Source organism: Vidua macroura, chromosome 3 (assembly GCF_024509145.1).
Source record: "Vidua macroura isolate BioBank_ID:100142 chromosome 3, ASM2450914v1, whole genome shotgun sequence".
Taxonomy (NCBI): Eukaryota; Metazoa; Chordata; class Aves; order Passeriformes; family Viduidae; genus Vidua; species Vidua macroura.
The window spans coordinates 37,901,117-37,926,797 of NC_071573.1; the positions used below are offsets into that span (position 1 = coordinate 37,901,117).

Here is a 25,681-nt window from a genome sequence, read left to right on the forward strand (position 1 = left end):
TATCAGGAGGGATAAACAATGCACATTTTAAACTATATCCTACTATTGCTCAGGATGTGACTCCCTCAACAGAAGGATTTGTGGAATGGGAGCTGGAGAGAGCTCATCAATATGGCTGTTCAAGGGATCTTTCTCTCACGTTTTTCTTGGTATGTGCACACGCAGGTTATTTGTTTAAAATTCCTTGTATATCTCCATTTGTTGTGTACTGACTTTTGAATTTTTCACTTTTCCAGCCGTTGTCCACAGTTGTTGTTTTGCTGTGGAAAGAATGGGCCTTGAGGTGAGGGGGCTCCAGTCCTCACTGCCATCAGGGTGACAAGGGCACACAAACTATCTCACTATCCCACCCACATCAGCCAGTTAGCTTTTGCTGTCAAATCCCAGGGAAACATGTTTTCCCTATAAAACAGTGTGTATAAGGCAATTAAATGTTTATTTTTTTGAAGATTTTTCCCTCAGGGCAGGCTGCCATTTTACCCCTGTGGTGAGGCTGAGGGGTCGCCAGGGCCACGCCCAGCACTGGGTCCCCTCACAGCACCCACGGCCCCTGCTGCTTGCCAGAACACTTTTGGCTGCTTGTAGTGCAAATATTTTAGGAATTGAGTTTGATCCTTGGACCACCAGAGACCCTGGCATCTGGGCTGCATTTTTTTTCCACAGAGCTGTAGGGAAAGCAGGACAGGAATGTTCCCATGAGGGGGAATCAATGTCTGCCGGGCTGGGTCAGGTGAGTTGGGGCTGTTCATACCCTTCCCCTGTTATGGTGTTTGAGAGTATGTCACTTTCTGTTGTCATAGGACTTAAAATTTCAATCTTTATTTTTACCCCCTGAGCCCACTTAGTCCTCTGAGGAGGTTTGCATAAAAATAACAATAAAACCCCGAAACAATATAGGTGTGACTTGTACACTCAGAAGAGCACTGGTAGATACGGAGGGATTTTTGACAAAAATCTAGAAGTACTGTATAGAAAAACACTGTGTTTCTGTGTGTCCTGAAGTTATTGTTTATTATCCCCCAGATCACAATGTTTGTGGAGTCCTTTGGCACAGCTGTGTGGGCTGTCCTGGTGAGGACTTTCAGTAATAACTTTTTTGGTAGGATTGTCCAGGGAAAAGCAGCACTTTGGTGAGGCATTCGGACCCTCAGCAGCCCCAGCAGAGTTGTCCATAGAGGTTTTGTGTCCCTTCCTTGCATACTGCAGTTTGCTCCTGGGATTTGTGTATTCCTCAGGTATCTGTCTGGTTTTGCTCTCTGGGTGCTACAAAGCAGCGAGGCTTTGTTGGCATCAGTGTGAGATCCTGTGACTCTGTTTAAGCTTGTCCTTTGTGGCTAATGGTAGTGCTGCTTCTAACCAGCTGTACAGCTTTCAACCTGAATGACCCTTCTTTTGTTTAAAAACAAAAATAAAAAAATCAGAGATGTGATTTATCTTCCCCTCTGTGATTGGCAGAGAAAAAATAATCACTATGGCCCTGATCATGACAGATCTGAAGGTATTGCCAATACTGCTTTCAACTCTGACGCTCTGAAATTCTTTCTTTCATGTTCTGGATAAAGCCCTGTATTCTTCTACATGTTTGTGGCATAGAGATATTGATAAAACCTTGTTTTATTCCTTTGCAGTGTTCTTGACTCAAGATAGCCTTGACATTCACTTCTGGGACTTGATTGATTTCTAAAGTTAAATGGCTTTGTTAATTAACCAACAATTTCAGCTTCTTTACCAAAATCAGGGAAATCTGCCTTTTTGCTGTTGGGAGATCTAAAATGAGAGTGACCCAATTGCTGTTTCCCTGAACTAATTTAGAAAGGGAACTAGAAATGCTGGGGGGCAAACTTGGGTTATTTCAGTATTTTATGTACTCCATTAACTTCTTTAGTTGTTGTAGCAATGCAGAGGCAAAATGATAGCAAGCCTTGAATTAGTGTTCATGTTTCAAATAAGACAAATAGCATCTTTTAGAAGATAAGTACGGTTGATATTTAGCACAAGCCCAACTCTGATAATGCTTCAGGGATTCCTTTGAATTCCTGTTCCTGAAAATGAAAGAATCACTCTGTGTGGCAGATGCAGAGGGAATTTCCTGTGTGCAAAGAAAAGAAAAACAACCCACCTTAATTAATCTTCCTGCTGAAAAGAAATCTGCTGGGAGCCAGAGGAGCTTCTCTGCAATTGCCAGCTGTAGAATTTGCATTTTGGGTGTTTATTCACAGAAATGATCGAGATTTTGTGGCGGTTTTGTGTGATGTCTCCCCTGCTCCCCACCCATTTAATTAGCATCATATTTATGATCCTCAGTGGTTCTAAACTGGTGTGATTCTGCCCTGAATGAAGTGTCACTGTGCTTTCCCACCTGTGTGGATGGAACAGAACATGAGCAGTTGGAGGTTTAGGGTCAGTCAGAAAAATAGTAAGTCAAGGATGGCTCATTACACTTTCTAAATATAGTTAGAATTTTCTTTTTTCTAATTTATTTCATTTTAAGGAGTGGGCATGGGAAAAGAAAGTATCATAAAATCAGTTCAGGGAGATGTATAAGATGCTGTCAGTAACACTTATGCCTTCTTTTGTAAGAACTATTGTAAGTTACTCACCTACTCTGTGTAGTAGTTATTAGCACAGGCTAGCATTTAACAACAAATTGGCAAATTAAACTGGTTTTGCACATCCAAGGATTCTGTTAAAACCAAAAATGATGTGGAGACTGGGCATGATTCAGCTGTAGACCTCTTGCTTCCCTCTTTCAATTTCTCTGTCTCCCCTTTGCCTCCAGCCATACAACTGCAGCTCCTTATTTTGTGTCTGCTCCACATGTGATTTATCAGAGCTTGTCTGAATGTGCCACTTAACCTCCTTTTCCTCAAATCCCTTGGTAAATAAGTAACATATGGGCAACATTCCGGATGCAGCTCACATTCACAGTTTAGATCCAAGTGTGATACTGAGCTTGGGTTTGAGCATAGCTGCCTGATTTCCTCTCAGCATTCCCATTCAGAAATCCCTGTCTGTATAGTGCACATGAGGACATCACAAACCTATTTTTTCAGCCCTGATCAAGTGCTGGGTGTTGTCCATCTATATCCATAAGCAGCATTAGCTGCACTTAGTTCCTGGGGAAGGGACCCAGTGGTGTCATGACATTGGTGACACTTAGTGAATTCCTCCTGTTCCCTCCTTGTTCCTTTGGTCCCTTTCTGGTTTTATTTCCCTGCTAAAAATAATTTTCCCAAATTATTTAAATAAAGCTAATGGACATCGTTCCAATTCATAGTTACTGTTAACTAATGGTAGCAAAAAGAGGCAAAATTGGCTGGTGTATGGTAGATGGGGATTATTTCAAATTTGCTAGCCTGGTAAATATACAAAATAGAATTCTGGCTGCCTAAGGTCAACAGTAAATTACTTATTAATCTTAAAACAGCATTTGACCCAAATTTATTAAATAATTTTTTCAAGCCCATGGAAGTAAACAAGATTTTGGGATCAGCCTGTACTGGTGATTATTTGATTTCATGGGAAATAAAATACCTAAGACTTATAAAATGTTTGTTGTTTTTTTCTTTCTAATGAAATAATGAATGTTAACTCAAGAAATGTGAATTGTTTGTAATTTCCTGTGGAAAAGCTTCAGACATCTAACCTCAAGACAGAAGAAAATGCATTGTGTGTTAATCAGGCAGAACAAGGGGAATAGGAAAATGGGAGCCTGGATGCAAACACTTCACAAATCTCAGTGATCTGGTAAGTGAACTTTGCATATATTTGTAGCTAATTAACTTGCTTCTGAATTACTGTAAATTGTGTTATTGTAGCCACTGTGACACCAGCGTTTCAAGGTGCTCCCAGGGAACACACAAGAAGAGGAGGCTGGTAAATCAACAAGAACAAAAGTCCCAGGCTTTCTTCAGCCTGACTGGAGAGCAGCAGTGACAGTGATGAGTCAGTGGACAGTGCTGGCCCCTCTCCAGCCTTTCCCTCAGCCCCAGGTGCTGGTGGTGTTTGCACTCAGCAGTTTTGCCGGCTGCAGGAGCTTTGGAAGGTGTTTTCATGGACTGCTAAGGTGGGCTTGGAAGGGAAACTCAATGCACTGTTTATCTATGACCATGAACCTTTCTTTCTCTCCAGGAAAATAAAAATATAATGAGAAGGGGGAGTGTTCCCAAAGGTCTTTGTGGATCAATGTAATGTTGAGCTAAAGGAAATTACAGGTTAGTTGATGTTCTCAGAGGTACAAATGGTGTAAACTGATGTGTAAGAAAGAATTTGCTCTGCAAGGAACACTTTAAGCACTACCACACATTCACAGCTGTATTTGCAGTTAAATTGCAGATCAGGTCAAGTGTCTTTTGCTCTGTGGTTTTCTAATGGTCTGGGAGACAAAGCTGACATCAGGACAGGTTTATACTTTTCCCCCTTAGTGTTTTGGATGCTGTTGCGTTTTTATCACTGAGGGGCAGTTTACAGAAGTGTTACTTGAAGTGTTGCACAGACATTTAGAGGCCAGCACCAGCGACACATGAGCATTAAGAGGGATGATAAAGTGAGGGTTTTCACCCTGTGTCCTTTATAGATGTGGTCAGGTAAGTAGAAGGTAATACAGTTAAAATGTTGGTGTCATGCCTAAACTTCTGGCCTGCCTCATTACAAGCCTGATGTCAAAGATCAAGCAAAGACAGCAGGGATCCTGCAGGTCAGTCTGTACCTCACTGGGAGGAAGCTCTGTTCATCCTGAAACATGGCAGGGAACAGTCATGGGCACACTCACTGCATAAAGGGAAATAAAATTGGTTCAAAGTGACCCATGGCCTTTTGTTAAAAAAAAAAAAAAACAAAAAAAAAAAAAAACAAAAAACAGGAAAAATAAGTCTAAACCATCCAAAACACAAGTGATGATGATTAAGAAAGCACCTCTGGATGAAAAAAGATGTTACTGAAAAATATGACCTAACAGCAAACAGTTAAAATTACTTTAAATTGTGCAACTGTAATAAAGTTCCAAGTGTCAAATTAGCATTTCTGGTTTATTTCCAGTTCCAGTTCTTGTATTTTGCATTATAACTGTATGAAGGTGCTATTAAGAAAAGCAGAGCCCAGATGTTGCTGCTGACTGTATTGTGTATTGTCGTGCAGAAGGAAAATAATACCTGATTTATGATAGAAAGCACTGTGGAGATAAATGCAAGCACCAGAACTGGATTTAACTGATGTTGCTACCAGTGAGATGCATTTTCCCTTTCCCTAACCCCTCTATTCCCTAAATCCCCTGTAAGGCTTCTAGTGCAATATTCTTCAGTCCCTGTACAACCCACCTTTCTTCAAGTCTGAGAGAGATTTATAGTTATGTGACTTCTGTCACTCAGAGCATCATAAAAAGTGTCTCCCAGCAAGAAAACAAAGATTGCTGCTTCTCAAAGAAAAGCATAGTTCCAGGTAGATGCTCAGATGCTGTGGACTCCCGGAACTGCCTCTCTATTTTGGTCCATGTTGCCTCTTAGAATCACAGAATACTTTAAATTTTAAAGATTTCTATAGGCCTCTAGTCCAAGTCTATGCCTCAAGCATAGTCTATGCCAGCTTTCAGTTAAGTCAGTTTGCTCAGGGCCTTGTCCAGCAGAACTTAAGGAGATCCCGTGGCTTATTTGGGCCCCTGTCTGTGTTTCACCTCCCTTGTCTCTCTCATCAGAATTTCCTGTACCCCAACATTGCCTTTCATTTGCTGACAAATACTATCTTGCCTGTACAGGCAAGAGAAAAGATTATCCGTCCCCCTCTCTGGTGACTCACTGGTGTAGTTCAGCACAAGATCCTGTACACTCATCTCTATTTAGACATTAACTGATGTGTATGATGCAAATGGGATAAATATAGGTAATTTCTGTCTCTTGAATGAGACCAGATATGATGGCAATCAACCTGGAGTGTCTGCTTTCCATTTTGTTTGTCCTAGGCACAGCCTAACAACCTCTTCTGAGTGCCTCACAATGCTTTTAATCATAATGCACTTTCAGATAGTTTAAAAAGTGGCCCTTCTGGGAGAATCACTATTTGCTGTTAATACAAAGCATCTCTAAAGGCAGCTTGCCATTACTGTGTGCTTATCACAGGTAATCTCCTGTTTTGTGCCAGGGAGAACGTCCAGCACAACTGAGAGTTCCCATGTGTATAAATACCTGCCTCATACTGCTGCCCCCAGCAGTGCTAATTAGAGTCATTTATTCTGCTTGGCTGAAGGGATGCACTGGAGGCTCTGAAGCTCGTGCTACACCCACTTCTCTGATGGCCCCTTACAAAAAAAAAAAATCCTTAAAAAGGCTCAAATCCTTTTTCTTCATTTTTGCATGTTAGAAGTGACATTCCAAACACAGATTAGTGTGTGGTGTGTGAAGGCTGTTGCTGTGAGGACACGTGTGGCCTGCTCTGTGTAGCCATGAGAACAGGGTCCCCTGGGGCTGTGAGTCACTGGCTGTCATTGATGTCCACGTGCATATTCAGAACATAATAGAGTATGGCAGAGGGAAAGATGGCACTGGTGTGACTCTAGCAATTGCCATTAAATTGGTGGTGCTGACATGTTTCTCCAAGTGACTTTGGCTGCTGGATTGCAGATCACCCCAACAGGGGAACCAGGATCTTTGTTAAAGACGGCCAAGTGTTGTGATTATGTTTAATATAAAATGACACCTTCTGCTTAGTTCTTAGGTTCATGTGTGGGTCAGTTCCTTCTCTTCTCCCATTATTCCAGTTTCCTGAGGATAATCCAGAGTTTTACCCAGCCCAGGCTTTTGCACAACACAGGTGCATGGGCTGTAGTGTGAAATATAGAACTGTGGAAGCACTTGGAGATTTATTGGAGCTTGCAGCTTGTCCCAATAGACATGGCTTTAAAATATATCTAAAAGATAAAAAGAGAAGGTTTTTCCCATTCCACGAACCACATGAGACTTAGGTTCTTTCCTGCTTTGCTTTAGGAAAAAAAAAATGCATTTACTTTGGATTTTTTCCTAGAAAAAAAACTAAGGAAAGAGCCTGCACTAAGCAATAGTGTTGTGGTGAGAGAGGAAAGATTTAGCTTCAAGTCTCTAATGTAATAATTTAAATCTGGGTTTGAGGTGATTTTCACTTTTAATGATTAATGGTCACTTGGCTACTTTGGGGTGTAAATATTTTTCTTTTCATCTTCAAATTTCATTTGATACCTAAGGGCTTAATTTTAAAATGTAGCAATAAGCTGGTAGGAAAAGCTCTGGATTTAAGTAACTCCCACTTTTATTTTTTTTCTTTTCACAAAAATCACACGTGAATTGGTGGGGGGAAAAACCCTAATGCATATGATATCTCATTGGGCAAAATCAGGGCTACAAGTCCCCATGCTGACTTCCAGGAGAAGGTATATCCAAGAAAGCAAAAATAGCACTTAAGTTGCTTTAAAAAGTCAATTTTCTCTAACGCAAAATTGTTAAGTGCATTTTGTTTTACATAATCTATGAATATTTCAAATTTTTGTGTTGATTTGGAATGCAAATAAATACTGAGTTATCAGAATTTGCCAGTGAGCAAAAAAAATCTTACTTTCAATCAATTTTGCTAAATACCCAGCAATGAAAGGTTTCTTAGAAGCTGTACTCAATATTTTTCATTGTACATGTGCAAGGAAACGTGATCCTGAAGCTTGGAGATCATCAAGTAGTTAGGGTTTTATCCCAGTGAAAATTTCAGAAGTCCAAAATGTTACAGAGCATAGATTTGATTTTTATGGGAAAAAATAAATAGAAATTTTAAAAACAGCAAACTTTTTATTATGTTTTCCATGAAGGTTCTGATTCTTCTTGATGAAAATTAACCTTATTTTTTCTTTTAAATTAGATAAAATCTCACTGAAAATCAGCTTTGCAAATTCCTGTTTGGGTGGTGCAGGTGGTGCTGCTCCTCCTGGGATGCAGCAGAACAAATGTAAAAGCCCTGATGATTTTCTTGGACAATTTCCTTAGAATATTAGAAGTAACAGCAGGAACATTCCTTGTGTTGTCTCCTGTTCTCTGGCAGTGAGTTTACTTTGTGTCCACCTTTCCAGCTGCTCCATATTTGAGTTGTCTGGCTGTGGAAATGGGCAGGATTTCCCTGTGCTGGGACTGTCACACAACAGCTGCAGCCTGAAATCCAGAGCTGCTCTTGCAGATCTTCACCAGCTGAGCAATACTTGTGTATTTAAAGTGAAACCTTTTGCTCCCCTGTGGGCTCTGTTTCTGCTCAGTGCCTGGGTTTTATAGGAGTAATTCTTGGCTTTCTGTGCCTAAAACTCAGTGCTTTATTTCTATGGGATCTTTGTGAAGAACTGTGACATTTTGGACAGAAAACAGAGATGGAGTTTGGGTGTCTCCAGTTACCAAGCACTACAGTAGACCATGGCTTTTCTCCCTTGTTGAGCTGCCAGGATCCAGTTCTGGAGAAAATTCCAGAGAGGATGTGCCAGGTGTGCAGTGAAGTGGGACAGTGAGCAGATTCCACAAAGAAATGCAGCAAGTCCTAAAGAAACAAATGCACTTTTTCACCCAACAAGAGGTGGCATTGTAAATGCTTCTCTCAGAGAAATGTTAATATGTAATCCTATTTTTTTCCCCTGTTACTGGAACTTTCTCCATCCTGTCTGTAGAACAGTGGCAGTAGTGATGTAAGCACCTTCTTCTCACACCATTATGTGAGAGCTCTGAATTGTTACTCTTGAGAGATGAGAGAAGAACACTAAAGGCAGCACCACTTACCCATTTCTTCTGAACTGAGGATTTGCTGTGTCAATAAGTCACTGGTTTCAAACTCTGATTTTTATCAGCTGAGAAAAATGTCCTTCTCTCCTTCATTCTCTATTCTTCTATGAGAAGCATGTTTGTAATTTATGTGGTTGTGCAAGTAGGACCATTATTTTGTCGTAGTGGTCAAACATGAGTGTGAAAATGGATCTTCTGCATCTTCTTGTTCTTGTCCCTGCCATGTTCACTCTCTGCTGAGTGATGGTTTGGTGCCTCCAGAATGCCTTCAAACCAACACCTTGACTGCTTTTATTTCTACTTCTCTGTCTCACAGCATCTGATTGTTTTTTTCCTTTTCTTTCTTGAATTGCATTAGGATCTTTAAGCATTTGTGTTGCCACTTTCTTTAATATGCAGCTTTTAGATGCATTAGAAGTAGTTGTGAAATCATTGCTTTTCACACTCCGTCCTATACACAATTACTGTCTAGTAGTTAAGTGCAGCTACGGGAGTGCATTAGAAATAACCAGAGTAAGCAAAGGGAAAAAGAGAGATGACACAATTGCTACTTTGATAAAGTAGATTCACTATTTAAAATGTCTTAGCACCTCAGGAGATTTATAGCGTGATTTTCTACAACTCCCTCCTGGTGTTCTGCCAAGAGGTTATCTTGGACCCTGACACCTCAAATCCTGTTGTTACTACTGCTCTCATCATTAAAACAGAACATCTTACATGTGGTTGCTGAAATGGCTGTTTTAGAGGACTGGTGCTAGTAAAGGTATATTTGTCTTAAATAAAAAGTATTTAGAAATAAACATGAACTGCTTCCCATATGGAATGCAAGATAAAGCAACATTTGTGGTTCTCCCTCTCCTATGATGGGTGGGTGTAAAGCAGGAAGGATGTAAATGCAGATGAATTTGTTTACACACACATTCTGTTTTATTCTTCAGAAGGTAAAATGTTGTGTGTGCTTTTCTAAATCCTTTTCCATGTGCATGTCTTTGTACATGTCCAAGTTGATAGGTGCTTGGCTCACATAAATCAGAAGATGCTAGAAATGAGGGAAAGAAGTTGTTTTGTCTTGTTTGGGATGCTCCAAATCAGTGCAGTCAGGAGCTAATCCCAGTGATGGGCTGCCTCCTCCCTCACAGGAGAATTTGTCAACAGAGTCATCCTTTTGGGGACATTTGCTGAGCCCTTTCCTTGCCCTTTTCTGACTTACCAGGAGTGTGCCAAGTGCCTGTCAGCTTTGTCCATTACAGTTTACTTCAGAAATCACTTGTGGGGGTTACCAAGGACAGCAATGAAAATTCAGCACTCTGATTTTGCAGTTACAGTATTCTGCAAGAACAGAATATTCTCATAATTACAGGGAGCTACAGATTTTGAGGCAGCGCCAGCTGCAATAAGCATTGTGCTCAATGAGGGACTTGCAGGTAGGAGCACTTTTATAGAAGAGCTTATGTGCATGGGAGTAAAACTGAGCTGTTAAATCCCATTGGTCCATACAGAATGAAAAAGAAGAATAAATCAGGGATTAATTGCAGCTTTTTGCCATTCAGATGAAAACTCAGCTAATGACGCAGACACAATAAGACACTGAGTTTTCTCAGTTTAATTTGAACAGTCAATATAACTTGGTAGAAATTCCCCATTGTTGGGTTTTTGAAAATTTAATTAGAATAGTCACAAATTGTATATGAGCACTTTCTTCAATACACATAGTCCTTTCCCAGTCAGTGAAGGATTAAAAATGAAAGTTGTTACTGAGAGGTGAAATTGGAGTATTTGTGTCATTGTTATCCTTTCATGTTTTGCCTTTTTTCATCCTTTATTATTCTTCTATCTTTAATCCTCCCCTCCTTAATTCACTCTTCAAGGCAGTGGGAATGTCTTATAAAAGGATGATGAAAGCATGAATGGAATAATTGTGTCTTTTGGTTTCCAAGTCTCACCTCAGTGTTGCAGAAGGGCTGTGAACCATTTTGTTTAAGACCTGAGTGCCTCAGTGATTTGTTGGTTTGGCAGCGGTGTGTGAGATTGTGCAGGTCAGCCCTGCGCTCCTGTGACCCCTTTTGTGCTCTGTTCTGCTTCCCTGACATCCACTCACAGACCTGAAATTGTGTTTAAATAGATAGAATTTACTGAAAGAATAGCAGTTCCCCTTCATATCTTTCCTTATAGTTCCTCATGAGCTGAGCTTGCCTTCTTTCTTACACCACCACATTTAGCTCAGTGATGAAAACACCATAAGAAAATTTCAAATACATGACAAATAATTGTTTTCTCAAAAAAGTCATCCCATTTATCTGCCATTGTCTGTATCCAGCAGTCCCAGGACAAGGAAATGCAGAAGCTGTTTGCTGTAGCTATGGGGCAAAGGAGGACTAAGCAGAAGTTGTGTTTGTATGTGCCAAGGGAACAGGGAAGTAAATGATAAATTCTGTGTGTTGGCTGCTGGGGCAGGGAGACTGGAATTTGTCCATTTCCAGAATCTGTGACCAGTATCTGAAGCTTGAGAGTGTCATTGGCAAGGGGTATCTGACAGTAAGTGGCTGAAAGTAGCCAGGAGAAGATTAGGATTCCAGAGATTTTCTTTCACAGCATCAATCAAAGGCTTTTAAAGGATAAGGATCATAAAGAGATGTGAACTGAGATATGAAAGAGTACTAGTTGTAAAAACCCACCAATGATACTTATCAGCTGTATTTGGATTAGCCTGAGACCATCAAGAGAAACTTTTCTAAGGCAGAATCTCAGAAAAAAAAACCCTTTGGTTTTTTACTCCTGTGTTCAAACAAAATTTCTATCATCATCTCAGAGACTGGTAGGAACAGTCCACTTGCTTGTGCTAATGGCAAGCTGTTGATGGATGTGTCTCTGTAATTTGTGATGCTGTGTTGGCAAGAAGGAGGGCTTAAGGCCAATTGAGTAATTTATGAGTGTAAAATCCATGGCACTACAGTGCTGGTACTGTCAATAGCCACTCACAGCAGTGCTGCTGTTTGAGTGTGATACAAACTGAATAAACCTGTCAAATGCTGTCCTGCTCATCCCCATGGTAATGTTGTATCCCACATTTCTTGTGGGCACCAAGGAAGGGGAGCTCCAGACATTCCCAGGTGTGTGTGTGTTGTGTAGCTTTAACACAAGCACACAGAAGATGAATTTTTCCTTTCGGGACAATGTTTTCCAAGGGCACAGCTTGTCCTGTGGACATTTGCTGAGAGCCAGAGTCAGGTCTCAGCATTTCGTGCTGCTGTTGGAAGTCGAGCTGCTCTGTTCTATTAATGCCTAAAGTCAAAGCTTTATGGAGCAGTTTAGTGTTCAAGTACCTGTGACTAGTTTGCAGTCTCACTTCATATCATTCTGCATCCAAGACAAGAATAAGTACTTGACTCACAGCAGGATCTTGCCTCCTCCTTCGAATCCTAGAGGATCTGTTTTTGTTGCTGCATTATCAACTATCATCAATAATTTTTGTCTCTCAGCTGTTACCCTAGAGCTCATTGCTCTGTTTGGTTAATGGAACCTCTATCCCATTAGAGGGATTGCTTTCTATTGCAATCTCTGGAATTCTCATTCTTGGATCATGTCACTGGTGCCAAACCCCCAAAGTCCAAACTGATGTCTCTTTTCTTTGAGCAGCAACTACATGCAGCACAGGTCTAGCATCAGATCTGGAAGCATGATAAATTCCTTCTCCTACTTCTGGAAAAAAACCAACTTTTGCGTGCTGCATTTAAACTTGTTGCTGTTCTCAGACTTCAGTTTGAATTTGTAAGTGGAAATTACAATTGTCATGCTTCTCATTAACAGATCTCTGACCACTTCAAAAATTATGATTATAACACTATTTCCACTTTGAAGTAGCAAAAACAGATGCAAAGCAAGATGAGGAGGCTTTGCTTCATCTTACAAATGTGCCCCATAGAATCATGCTTCAGTGAGCTTGGGAAAACGTGGAACAGAGGCCCAGAGCAGTTGTGAAATCTCCATCCTTGGATGTAGTCACAGCTCATCTGGACCAGCCCCAGAAACCTGCTCTGCCTTTGGCTCATGGTTAGAGCAGGCTAACTGCAACCAGTATCATGCTATGCTAGCAATTCTAGAGACAGGAATGACTCAGGTTTCCAGAATTCCAGAGCTTTGTTTAGCCTCTACCACGTCATGCAAGGTAAATGGTGTATTTTCCATGAGAGAGTGAAAAACTAAACTCCTTTTGACACATTTTATTTTGCTTGGAACAATATGACAGAGTCACAATTTCAGCCAGTTCAGTGCCAATCCTTTTTTTGGGAGTCAGGGCAGAGCTGATGTGGTCAGGGAAGCCAGAGTGGAAGCAGTGTCACCACTAAGCAGAGCAAAAGAGTTCATTGAGGCATCTCCATGCAGGCAGAGCAAACACCAACCACCTCCTGCATCTGTGAAATCCAATTGTATCACATTTTATAGACACACAGCTGACATAATTGAGTAATTCCGTGTAAACAGAAATCATTCCTGCAGCAGATTGCTCAGCCAGGGATCTAATGTCACTGGTAACCATGGCACCATGCTCTGTGCATTTATCGGCCTCCTCACACTTCATTTTGTGCTGGCCTATAAAATAAAACCAGAATCAGATCTGTATCTTGGTCTCTCTGAAGGCTGAGGGGTACATGTAGCAATTGGTTTTGCATCAAGAAGTGTTTGTGATGGAGGCAGAGGCTCTTTGGTGATCAGCCCAAGTGCTGCCCAACACAGCAAAGCCCCTGCTGTGTCCTTGGGGCATGGAGCTCTGCTAGGAGCTGGGGGAGCTCCTACAGGCCCTGTGTGTGTGCTGTACCATCTGGCCGGATACATTGACTTTTCAGTGCCATCTCCAGGGACTAGTTTATTTTATACAGCCATGGCTTTCTATAAAAGACACATAAATCCTCCTCCTAGGAGAATGCCCTGATCACTGGGTTAGCAAGTTTTACACACATATTCTCTGTTCTTCATAGATTCCGAGGATGGTGTGTTGCGTTTTTACAGGGTGGAGTGGAATTCTCAGCTCTGTCTCCCCTTTCCCCTTTTCTCATGCAGATGCCATTCAGGCTTTTTCCTTAGAAGTGAAAAATGGAGCTGAAACCTTTTAGATGGGTTAGGGAGTTGCAAAATCTTTCATGTCTTCGTGTCAGCCTCATGGCAGATTTATCACAGAGCTGTCACGTAACAAGGGAGGTGCTGGTTGGTGGCTGTGTTTGAAAGAAATGCTTAGTTCCAAAAAAGGGGAAAAAAATGGTGTGAAGGAGGCTCTGACAGACCCGACTGTAACTGTGTGCAAGGGGAGACAGCTCTGCCCAGCCCCAAGGAATGTGCAAACTGCTGAATGGCAACAGAGGTTCCTGCACTTCCTTGAGTTTTCCAGTGTGGATGACTTCCCAGGACCCCTGCTCTGCTGAGCCTTGAGTGACACCCTGTGCATTCCAGGGATCATCTCAGAGCCATCCTGGCACTGTGGAAAATTTTCCTTGGGCTTCTTTTGTTGGTGCCTAGGTGAGAGCTGTGGGCTTTGCTGTGCTGCCCATCCATTTGAAAATAGGAGATGGCATAAAATGAGGCCAGCTTTACCATAAATGAAACGAGAAGGGTTTTTTGCAGAAAAAAATAATTGGCAGTGACCAATTACATGGTCAGATGCAAGTTTTCCATTGTGTTTCTCAGTGAAGAGCTTTAATGAAGATTAGTTGTTAATGTTTCTACTCCTATAGAGACATTCTCTTTTGTTGGTGAAGTGAGACCAAAATTATGTTTGTCAGGAATATGAATTTTTCACAGGTGACTGGTGAAGGCCTTGTTTAAGGCTGAAGCTTGATAGGTTTTTAGCTGAAAACTTCAGCAGCTTTCAAGTGAGCAGAGGCCAGGGGGTTCAGCAGAAAAAAAGCAAATAGCACATGGAAGGAGCCTTTGAGGACTTGCAGTGAGAGAGGAAGGTGTTCATGTCTCTTTCTGTTTTTTTTTCTGTTCTGGCCCAAGTTTATTTTGCACCTCAATGCATCTCCACTTGCATTTTTTTAATGAAACTGGATTGCTAGAGCAAAATAAAGCATAAAGCCACAGTCTAATGCTTGCAAAAATGCCTTGATTTTTGTTAAAGAGCATCTGTTTTCTCTGAGCCTGTATGCCTGCCACTGGCTGACAGAAATCAGATTTTCCCTGAGAATTTCCTTAATTAAGTTGAACATTTGACCTAACAAGAAATATTTAACTATATTGGTGGATGATGTTATGCTGAAAAATAGAGCTTTTAGTCATTTAATAATAAAAATATTTCCTCAAGCTTTGCCTTAAACTGAATAAGTATAAATGAGTCAGAAACCTCTGGAAGACAGACAGTGGTGTGGAATGGGACAGATTTTTGGAAGCCTGTATCTATGCTGTCCTGAATCCTGGATTGCAGTGCATTTGTGATGGAATTACACACACTGCTCCTCTAAGAGTACTAGGAAAATTTCTGGTAACTATGGCCTTTCAGTGAATTAATACCAATTAAATTGCATTACAGAAATAGAACATTTTCACAGCACTGGAAGCTACTTTGCCAACAATGCTTTGCTGGGTACTGGGAACTGTTTCAAGCTACTTAGCATTAATGAATGGGAATTACTAAGTATAAACATTTTCTTTTTTTTTTATTTAAGAGGATGGTTCTGCCAGTCTTGCTGATGTTGAGCTATAACAAGATATGTATGAGTAATTCTGATGTTATATAATTAACATCACATTTCTCACTTGTTTCCCCCTGTCACTTTTTTTTTTTTTTTTTTTTTTTTTTTTTTTTTTTGAGCATTTTATTCACCTTTAAGCTAATGAGTGATGGAATTCCACAGTGATGGATGCCTATTTAGGCTCATAATTCAGCATGACTAGCATGTGAGATCACTTGGTATGAGGCAAAGGAGAATTGTGCTTGTTCTTAGGTGGTACGAAGAATGCAGAAAGGTTTGTGTAACATTGACCAGTGGCAGTAATAAATAATTTTGGTATCTCTGTTTATATAGAACATTTTCTTGGCTTGCACTGTAAAACCTGGCTATCAAAAGTATTTATGTTATGACTCCACCTGAAGTCGTATAACTGAGGTAACTTAATTTTTTTAGCATAACTAAGTCCGACAATAGGGAGTTACCACTAAAATATTTATTACTGTTATATTTAAAAAGTATTCTACATTTCACCCACTGCACATTGTCATGAGAGACTGGAAATAAGAGGTTTTCTACAAAAGTCCTGAAGTAGAAGAATATAGACATCAAACTGTGTTTCTTCTCTTTTAAATACCCCGTGTTTTAAGGACTAAGAATATTAGGAAGAAAAATATACTTTCAGGATTAGTGTGTAATACTGACAATTATCTCCACTGGAAACAGTCTCAAAGAAGCTGAAAATAATCAGAGGGAAGTATGAGCACGTAGATGGAGTGAGTGAGATGTGCTGTTATGGGGACATTATTGTGCCTAGAGGGTTTAAGTCAGAGGTGGACAAGTGCGCGTATTGGAGAGTCAGCATGAAACAGGCAGTGCAGTTGGGCAGTTGTTTCAGCCCTGGCAGATCCTCTGGGAGAAGAGTGTGGGGCTGGAGCCATTAGCTCCCAATATCCTCTGAGCCTGAGGAGTGTGAGGGAAGCTCCCACTGTTTGCAGCTGAGTCATGGATCAATAGCCTGTTACATTTCGTAACAGCAGCAGATGCTTCCATAGCAGAAGTGGAAGTCTTGAATCAGATGAAAACACCAATATCATTAATATCTGATGTTCCACTGGCAGATATTCTAGTATCCAAAACAGCAGGTAACTTCTGACCTTTGTTTTCCCCAAACTGTCAGAAGTGAAAGGAGTCACATTTACTGCAGGACTCTGTAACCTGCTGGAGGCTGACACCCAAACACATCATTCAAACTTGTTTCCTCCTGGCCTTGTTCCCACATCACTGAGCTTCCATCTCACAATGGCTGTGTCCATCAATTTCTGTGCCCGCCCTACCCATCTTTGTATTTTCCATCAGTTTGTTTGTAGCAAGAAAAATGAAACTTCACACAAAACCTCACGGTTCATTCAGGTGACCTGAAGTCATCCAGGGGTTTGAAAAACAGCCTTAGGGTAAAACAAATATGTTTTCTGTAGGCTGTGGATTGGCAGCAAGAGCATTATTCTGCAGGGAAAGAACTGGCAGGATGGAAAATTTCCCAGACTCTCGTGGTTCCCAAGACGTTTTCAGACCAAGTTCACAAACCAAAAATTTCCAGATGCTGTGGTTTGATGTGTTTGTTTGAGGGTGTGTGGGCACCCTGAAGATGACCTCTGGCATTGCCTGCCAGGGTATCCTCGGGGATGTCCTCATTCTCCCAGGAACCCCAATACTTTGCTTTCCTTCCCTGGCAGCACAGCAACACTAACAAGCAACATTTGCATCTTGATTCGTGTGCAGGATTTCTGGTCTTTATTGCCCCAAAGAATCCACATCAAATTTCCCTTTAACTCTCTCCCTGGAAGAAAAAAGCAGAACAGGGCAAAGAATAGAGATGGATTTCTCCTTCCTTTTGCTCAGCTCAGTCTCTTGTCTGTAATTACTGTGTATCACCTCTTGCTACTTTGTAGCAACATACAGAAAGAAATATTTTCCTTTTGATGACGTGCCAACAAATCCACAGGATGGCAGAGCGCAAAAAGAGCAGCTGACACTCCTTTTATATTCCTGTACAGACACACAAACAGGGCCATGAATCTTCATAAGAATGGCTGCAAAGTTTTCACAAGATAAATCATTTGAGAACAGAACCAAACCCATGCTCCTGAGGTTTCCCTAATTATATTAAAAATAATAATTATCAACAAAAATTAATGAGTGGAACAACCTAGTGCCACCTGCCATGTGAAATTAGTTTCAGGAGGGCTCAGGCATTCTGAAAAATGCTGTTCAGGAGATTGAGAGTGGTATTTTCTGTGTCCTGAGCCCCCAGTGTTGCACTGCTGACCTGTAGCTGAAATGGAGGAAAGGACAGAAAGCCACAGGGTTTGCAGTTTGGTACTGAACACTATGAATTAATTATTTACTCTGCACTGGTGAAAATTAAAGTGCAGATTTCTGGTGAAAGTAGCATCAGATTTCAAAATGAAGTTATCCCACTTTGAGTTTGCATGTTTTCTAATGACTTCACCAACTCCTAAACCCACCACTGTCTTTAGGGAAAGCTGTAGTTTCGATTTTTGTATGGATGTTATGGAGTGAAAAAGAAATCCCACAGGAGATAATGAAGCAAGTAGGAAAGAAAAGAAAGGAAAAGGTACAAGAAGAAAGCAAAAACGTTGCATAGAGAGCAAATGCCTGCGTTTGGGGCAGCACTGAATGTACAGGAATCGGCCTTCCTGGATCCTTTCCTCCTGGATTGCCCGTGTCCCATGGAAAAGATCCAGCCCTGCCACCACTAGAGGACACCCTCGCATTTAACATATGTATCTTGCCTTACATCATCCCAGCCAGAGTTAAACAGGTGCTCTCTGGGGAGGGCTGAGAGAGGCGTGTCCAAAAGGGACTCAAAACACTCGAGGAGTATTTTAAAAAATGGATTCGTACTTAAAGCTGAAGCCATGTATTAAGGGCAACGTCACAACATAGCAGAAGCTCACATAAATAAAATTTTCCTTATCCTAATCCAAGTAGTTGGTAGGGGTTTTCTGTTGATTTTTTTAGAGGGTTGGGATTTTTTTTCCCCTCGAAATATTAATCACTGTCTGAAATATTTTTTGTTTACTCAAGGTTTACACAATGAAATTGTTTGGAAATCATTCTGTATCCAGTTATACTTGTTGTAAGGATAGTGAAGAAAATCCAGGGAGGTTTTCCAAATGTTTAGCATTGGCCTGCTGCTACAGCAGCTGGTCAACTCCTGAGGAGGAGCAGAGCTGGGCATCACTAATTGCAAAATCATCCTCTCTCTCCCTCCTCCCCTGGTGCTGAAGCAAGAGCAATTTGAGTCAGTGCTAGCATTTCTGCAAAATAAAAATAGACTGAATGTTAACACATGGTTACATGGAATGTGTTACTGTAGCCCAGCATTTGTAGAAAGGAAAATGTAAAGGTTTGTAGAGGGTACCTGGCACCTTAAACATGACTGAATCAGATATTATGTGAGGGGCAGAATAATAGCTAGAGAGCAAGAAAAATTCTTGAGTTAGGAAAGCTGGGGGTGCAGCAGAAGCCAGGTGAGGAAGACAAGTGCCCAGCTGGGCAGAAAGACCCTGGTGCCACAGGGAAGGTGGTGGGAATTGTCAGTGAGTCTGCAGCTCTTAAAAGCCAGAGCTATTAACAGATTGTAGAGAGCTCGGGCAGAAAGGTTCACTGAAATACAGTAGGAATTGCCAAAGTGAGAAATTAAGTGCTCTGTGAAGGAGTTCAGAGGATAATTGGATGCTGTCAAGTGAACAAAGGGACTGGCAAATGATGTCTGTAAATATACAGCTTGATAAAATAGCAGTTTATAAAGACAAACTCTCCAAATGTTTATTGCTGAGAAATAAAAATATGGAGGATAAATTTGTATAAGAGGCACCATATCAAAGATGACAGTGCTTATGGTCCACTTTCGAGTAAGAAAAATACCATTTCCTGGAGGGGCTATACAGCAGATTTCCAGTGGACTTCACTGGGATAGGGATCTTTCTGCACCTTTCTAAGGAAAAGAACAATGTAATGCATGTTTATGGTTAATGAGATGACATGTCTGAAACAAGCAACGGGTCGTGGGTCAGAAGTTGTCTTTGGAGAAGAAATTCAGTTTTCTTCTTGATAGTTCATCATCTTCCACAGCCAAAAATGTTTCAGGTATCTGCTGTTTGGGGTACAGGGATTAACTATCAACATCTAAAACTCTGGCTCTTGGAACAATCCTGCTGGTATTCCCCTTACAGAAATAGAGGACAAAGCTATCCAGGTATAGACAAAAAAAAAAAAAACAAACCACATTTTTCCTAGAATCTGAGCATCTTTAGCTCTTTTTCCAGGACAGTGTTGCATTGTCAGTGTCCAAAGTGCAGCACAGTTGTTATTTCTTATATGGATTGTCACGTTCCCAGATCCCTGAGTGACTGAGCTTTCTTCGACTGAGCTTTTTTCACAAAAATTGTGAAATGCACATTTTTGCAGACCAACTATCTGTCACTGAGAAAAGCCATGAATAATTCTGAGTGAGAAACAGACCTGAGGACTTTGCAGTCTGCTCACAAGCAGGAGAAGTTTCTCTGAATAAATAATTGGCTGGGAATCAGCTAGTCCATTCCACTTGTTACCAAATCCTTCTCAAAAGAGGAGTTGGCCTACAGGGAAACTACTCACAGGTATGCAGCTTGGATAGAATATTTGAATTTAAGTCCATGAAGAAAAATATTATTATTTATTGAGCAATGAACAAGAAAAAGATACAAATACAGCCCTTTGGTGAGAGACCATGAAGATGCACAGTCATGCTATCAAAGCAGGGTGTTAACAGGGAATGCTGAATGCAGATGTAACTCTGGTGGCACCATTATTTCTTTGCTCTGTTCCAGATGTATAAAAACACTGCTCCTGGCAGGAATGCCTGGCATTGCTCTATTGGCTGCTGTCCCACCACTGTGTCCAGGCTATGGCATGCCCAGAAAGGAAAAGAGGGGGCTTGAAGTACCTTTGCACTGCAGAGATTCATGGCCGGTGCCTCAACTTTCTTCCAGCTTTTAAAGAGAGCGGAGACATTCCCTGGGGCTGCTCTACAGAAGTAGAACAGAGAAGGAGAAGAGTGGCAGGATGTCATTTTTGCCTTGTATCTGAGTTTCACCAACTCTTTTAGTGTCAGGCAAAGAAGAATCTCACAAGCTACAGAAGGGCTCAGAGGTGTTTTGTCCCTAATGTAGAGGGGTTGGTCCTTTGCTGCTGTTCAGAGCCTTTGTAAACAGATGGGAAGTCCTACCCTGGCTTCTACCAGGAGTGTGCTCAAGGGGAAAATCATACAGACAAAGGGAAATGGGGCCATGCTGTGGTCCTGCACCACAAGACAGCTTGAGAGCAAAATTGAACCAGGATTCTTTAAAATATGATAAAGTGAAGGAGGCAATGTTTCGTGTATTAAACCCTTCAGTGAGTCCTGAACATGAGGAAAACAGCAGTGAATTCCCCAGGAACACCTGTGAGGAGCTGCCTGTGGGACAGGGCTCAAACAGAGCACAGGAGATAGTACCAAAAATAAGGGATAGAGAATCCCAGAGTGTGAAAGTGTTGGAATGGCCCTTAAAGATCATCCAATCCCAACTGCTCCTGCCATGGGCAGGGACACCTCCCACTAAACCAGGTTGCTCAAGGCCTTATCTAACTGGTTTCACAAAGCCTGAATTCCTCCTTGGAAAAGCCCTGCTCCCTCTGCAGATGTCCAAGCACCCTCTCCTAGCAGAGGGCACCTCCCAGGTCCAAGGGCAGCAGTCTCCTGAGTCCAAAGTTCTCTGTGGCTCTCCAGCAGAGTTTAAGAAGCTGTGTTTTAGTTGCTATCAGAGATACAAGAGACAGAAATATCCCAGCTTTTCTTTTGGGTGTCAGAGTGAGTTTGCAGAGCCTTTTCTTTTCCAGGCCAGACACAAAAATACTTTTGTCAGTTGTGTTACTTTTCAGAGAATTAAAAAAAAAAAAAAAAAATGTGCTACAAAAGTCCTGTCTGTGGTGGAAACTGGGGTAAGTTCTGTGAATTCTGTGCCTGCTGTGAAATGTCATAAGGTGACATCAGTTTGGGTGTGGCACTGTCACTCTTGTTACAGGTAAAAATTGACTCAGCCAAATTAAAAGGAAAAACAATATTATTTTATTATAAGGATCAAATTTTATCTGAGCCAGCCACAAAGAAAAGGACAGTGCCAAGCCTGGGATCGGTGATGGGTGAGACACAGGTTCAACTACTGTAGCAGAGGGTATCTTCTATGCTTCACACCACCCGTCCTGCCCAAGCAGTTTTTATACCGTTTATTTGCTTGAGGCTGGGATTTCGGTGATCAGCCTTTTCTTTCCATTCAAAGTCCCACATATTCATAAAGTCTCTTTTCTCTGCGCTGGGTTGAACAATCCAAGGTCCGGGAAGCGACATTGAGATGCATCTCCCAGAGATTCCAGCGATTCCAATCTCGGGTAGTTGTTGGGACAATCATTGCTTGGGAGTTCCTAGATTACCTCAAGAAATGGTCCATCTCCAAGCGAGCCACTTGCATTAACTTGTAAATGAAGCCTTGTCTGCAATGGTTTCGACGTACATGAGACAGCCTCCCCACTTTGCCCTGGTTCGCTTGCTTTGTGTCTGTTTAATCATATAAAAACTCCTATCTATATATCACTCTATAGGCACGAATTATGCCTGTTAGAAATGAAAAATGATCCAGCCAAATTAAAAACAAAAATAAAAATTTATTTTAGCAATAGAGATCTAACTAGCCAGTCACAAGGAAAAGGGCAGTGCCTGTTATGAACAGTTTCCACGTGTTCCCCAGAGACGCGGGCAGGGCTTTCCTAGTTCCCATGGCAACACTAAAAGAAAACTACTAACTCTAGCTAAGTACCGATATTGAAATGCTAATTAGCTAATTGCCCTGTTTGTTTTCCCTAAACTACCTGGCCTCCCACCCCTCCACGCTGCCATTCTGGGACTAACATGCAAATAAAAACCCCTTAGGATCATGGGAGTATTTTTAGGAGATAAAAATGAATATAAATCAAAAACAGAACACAATAGAGGAGTCTAGACAAATGCCCTAGCTGAGGAAGAGGGAAACACATCCCCTGACTGGCTTTTAACCATCGCCATCACCTAAGAAAGAACAGACTATATTAGGCTCTGAGAAGCCGGGAGATAGAGACAGAGAGCCCTGGTGCTGCCACCACGGAAGGAGCGGGGACAGCTGTTGTTCTGGACTTCAGCAACAGACTCTGCACACCACGCCTCCTCATCCTCTTGCCACCGGTGTGCCACAAGGAAAGGAGAAAGGACAGCTGCTGCTCGGGACTCCAGTGACAGACTCTGCACGCCGCCTTCCTTCCGGCTGCCTGGGAAAGCTACAACCGCGGGGGCGAGCTCTGCGTCGAGCCCCCTGCCCAGCTGATCTTTTTAATAAAGAGCTGAACATTAATAAAGGCATTAGCCCTGTTCATTTCAGTGCTGAGCCCGGGATCGGCGCTGGGTGCGAGACACAGAAGTCAGCCTCAGCAGAGGTTTTCCTCTATGCCCACACACCACCATCCTGGTACAAGCGATTTTTATAGGGAAAATTTTCCCTGAAGCCAGGATTTCAGCATTCAGTCCTTTGTTTCATTCAGAGTCCCATAAGTTGATGAGATTTCCTTCTTGGCGACAAGGTAGAACAATTCGAAATCTGGAGTCGTTGAAACCCTTGATGAAATTTATGGGAACACAGTATCCACATGTATCAGCCCGGGGGATTTTCCTGATATCCATCTCAGGTCGTTCACACGATGATTAGCGCCTGGGTGTCTCCATATCTGCTTCAGATAAGGCCCATGTCCTGGCGAGCCACATCCTTTTACTTGTCCTGGCGAGCCACATCCTTTTACTTGTAAATCGGGTTTCAACACACACCTGGTTTTGCCTGAGAGGGTGGGGGGGCTTCTAATACAAATGGGTACATTCTAACAAATATTTAATATTATATATATCATGCTAAAAATGGCGCGAATTATACCCGTTACACATAACATGCCTATTACACATAACAACTCTGAAGCACCTCTGTCTAGTGAGATCACCCCATTTACAAGTTTGGGCACTTCCTCTCTCCATGGCATATGGGAGAACTGAGGACAAATAGAGGAAGCAATATCAGGTCTGTTGTAAATAGAGACAAACCAATCTTAATTAATTAATAGCATAAATTTATTTTGCGATTGCGTAACAATTTAGAGTTCGAATTTCCTCCAACCACAGCTCCGGGTGCAAAATGGGGCCCGACAGAGTCAGTGGCTCCTTTGAGTTTTTGCACCCCATTGTATTGCTGCAGAGGGTTTTTATACTTTTTATTCCGCCTTTGGCTATAAGTCATTGTGGCAAGCTGCATATTCATGCAGTCTTCTCTCACAGAGAAGGCATTTTGGCCGCTGATGTCTTCTGAGCAGCAGATCATCAGCTAGTGATGAGTCCAGATGTCCCCCTCCTTGTCTTCCCTCTTGGTGTTGAGACTGGGTCCAGGCCTCGATGGCACTTGCCTGTGATTCACTTGGGTGTGACCTAATAGCCAGCTTTTTGTGGTCATTGTTTTCTAGGGCTTTTTAAAATGCTAATTAGGTGCCCGGCAACTTAATCTGCAAATTTCCTTTTGCCTTGATTTTTCCAGTAACTCTAAAACATTTTGTGGCTACAGTGTATAACATCTATAACTACAACCTATTACATACAACCCCAACTGCACGAATTATCCATATATAACAGGTCCAAATAGAAATTTCTTATGCTCATGGCTACCTTATTTCAAAAAATGAAGGAGTTTGGGTAGATGTTTAACAAATATATGTGTGTTGGACTCCAACACCTACTCTGAGTTGCAGTGCTTTGGAAGAGATATGGTACCACAAATATTTGAGTTTTAACTCTATCTCTGATTTTATTTTTTTTTTCCAAGAGAAAACAAAGAAACCTGCCAAGTTCACCCTGTAGTGACTTTGTAGAGGAGGATGAGCCCTGCCCACCTTTGCTCTTCACAACAGTGGCTCAGTCAAGCAGTTGGAGCCCTGACAACCCAGTGCTCCCAGCAAGGTGTGTTTAAGTAATTTTTTTCTACTTTAATCCTGCATTCTGAGCAAATGACCATAGGCTTATAGCTCTGGCTTTGCTTACCAAATTGCACTCTATTAATCTTAATTTCTAAAAGAAAGGCGCTACTGCAGCACAGGAAGATGAGGCATCCCAGAACATATCTTAATCGGTGCTCCATGCAGATTTCTCTAACTGAAGATTCTGTGTGGATATAAACAAAACAAAACAAGAGGTTTTGTTTTACTAAGAAAGCAAGGAGTAAATTATTTATGCTTCCTGTTAGGTGCTTGGTGATAGGATCATTTAAATAGGTTGCAGGATCTAATTATTACAGAGAACCCATTTATTTGGATCACATGTATCAAAAGACATCCGAGAGATAAGAAAACAACTTACCGTAGTCTTGAGGTCCTTTCATCTTCTGTTGGACACAGCTCCTCCAGAGCTGCTGCCAGAGACTAGAGCAACAACCCAATTTTCTCTCCCTGCTGGTGCCACTGTGCCAGGTTCTGCTTCCTGCAGGTGCCACCACCTGCCAGCACCCAGATGGCCAAGGAGAGAATTGGCCAATTGGAGCTGGAAGCAGGAGCCGTTCTGATATGAGGAGAGCTTGTCAGGCAGCAGTGGCTGGAGCAACAGGCAGTAACTGCACCTCCTGTGCTGGACTGATGGATGCAGACTGCCAAAGATTTCCAAAACATAAATAATTCAGCTCAATCCTTTCTAGGTGAGGGGGATGAATTGCTAAAGACCCAGCTCCCTGGAGGAGAGGTTAACCTAGGGTGTTAACCTAACTCATTTGGTCTGTCCCTGTGAAATTATGGCAAAAGTTTCTCCTCAGATGGCTTTATATTTGCATTTCTATTAAATATTTATTGTTCCTCTTCTCTTGCAAGGAACAATTATGTGGCAGGCATCCTATATATATTTTATATTCTCATTTTTTTTCTGGCTTACATGTACTATTGCCCAAAATAAACATGCTCAATTATGAAAGAAAATCTAATTTCCAAGCTTATTTGAGAATTTTCTTTCTGAAGGTTTCATACAATTAGCATTTGTTTTTTTCCAGAATATGATAATTTAAAATGAAGGAAAAGTAAAGAGAAGTAGGACAGATATTTACAAGC

The 25,681-nt window shown here is 41.6% G+C and overlaps 1 long non-coding RNA gene across 2 annotated transcripts; it reads left to right on the plus strand.

The window, feature by feature from the left end:
• Nucleotides 1-523: 523 nt before the first annotated feature.
• On the plus strand, nucleotides 524-24,529 carry LOC128804674 (uncharacterized). 2 transcript variants are annotated; one of them, XR_008436150.1, is made up of 5 exons: nucleotides 524-730; nucleotides 2,305-2,416; nucleotides 3,598-3,747; nucleotides 4,132-4,214; nucleotides 24,418-24,529. It is a non-coding gene; the product is annotated as an uncharacterized LOC128804674 (long non-coding RNA). The 2 variants fall into 2 exon arrangements; XR_008436151.1 differs by lacking the exons at nucleotides 4,132-4,214; nucleotides 24,418-24,529 and adding an exon at nucleotides 3,819-4,120.
• Nucleotides 24,530-25,681: the final 1,152 nt, after the last annotated feature.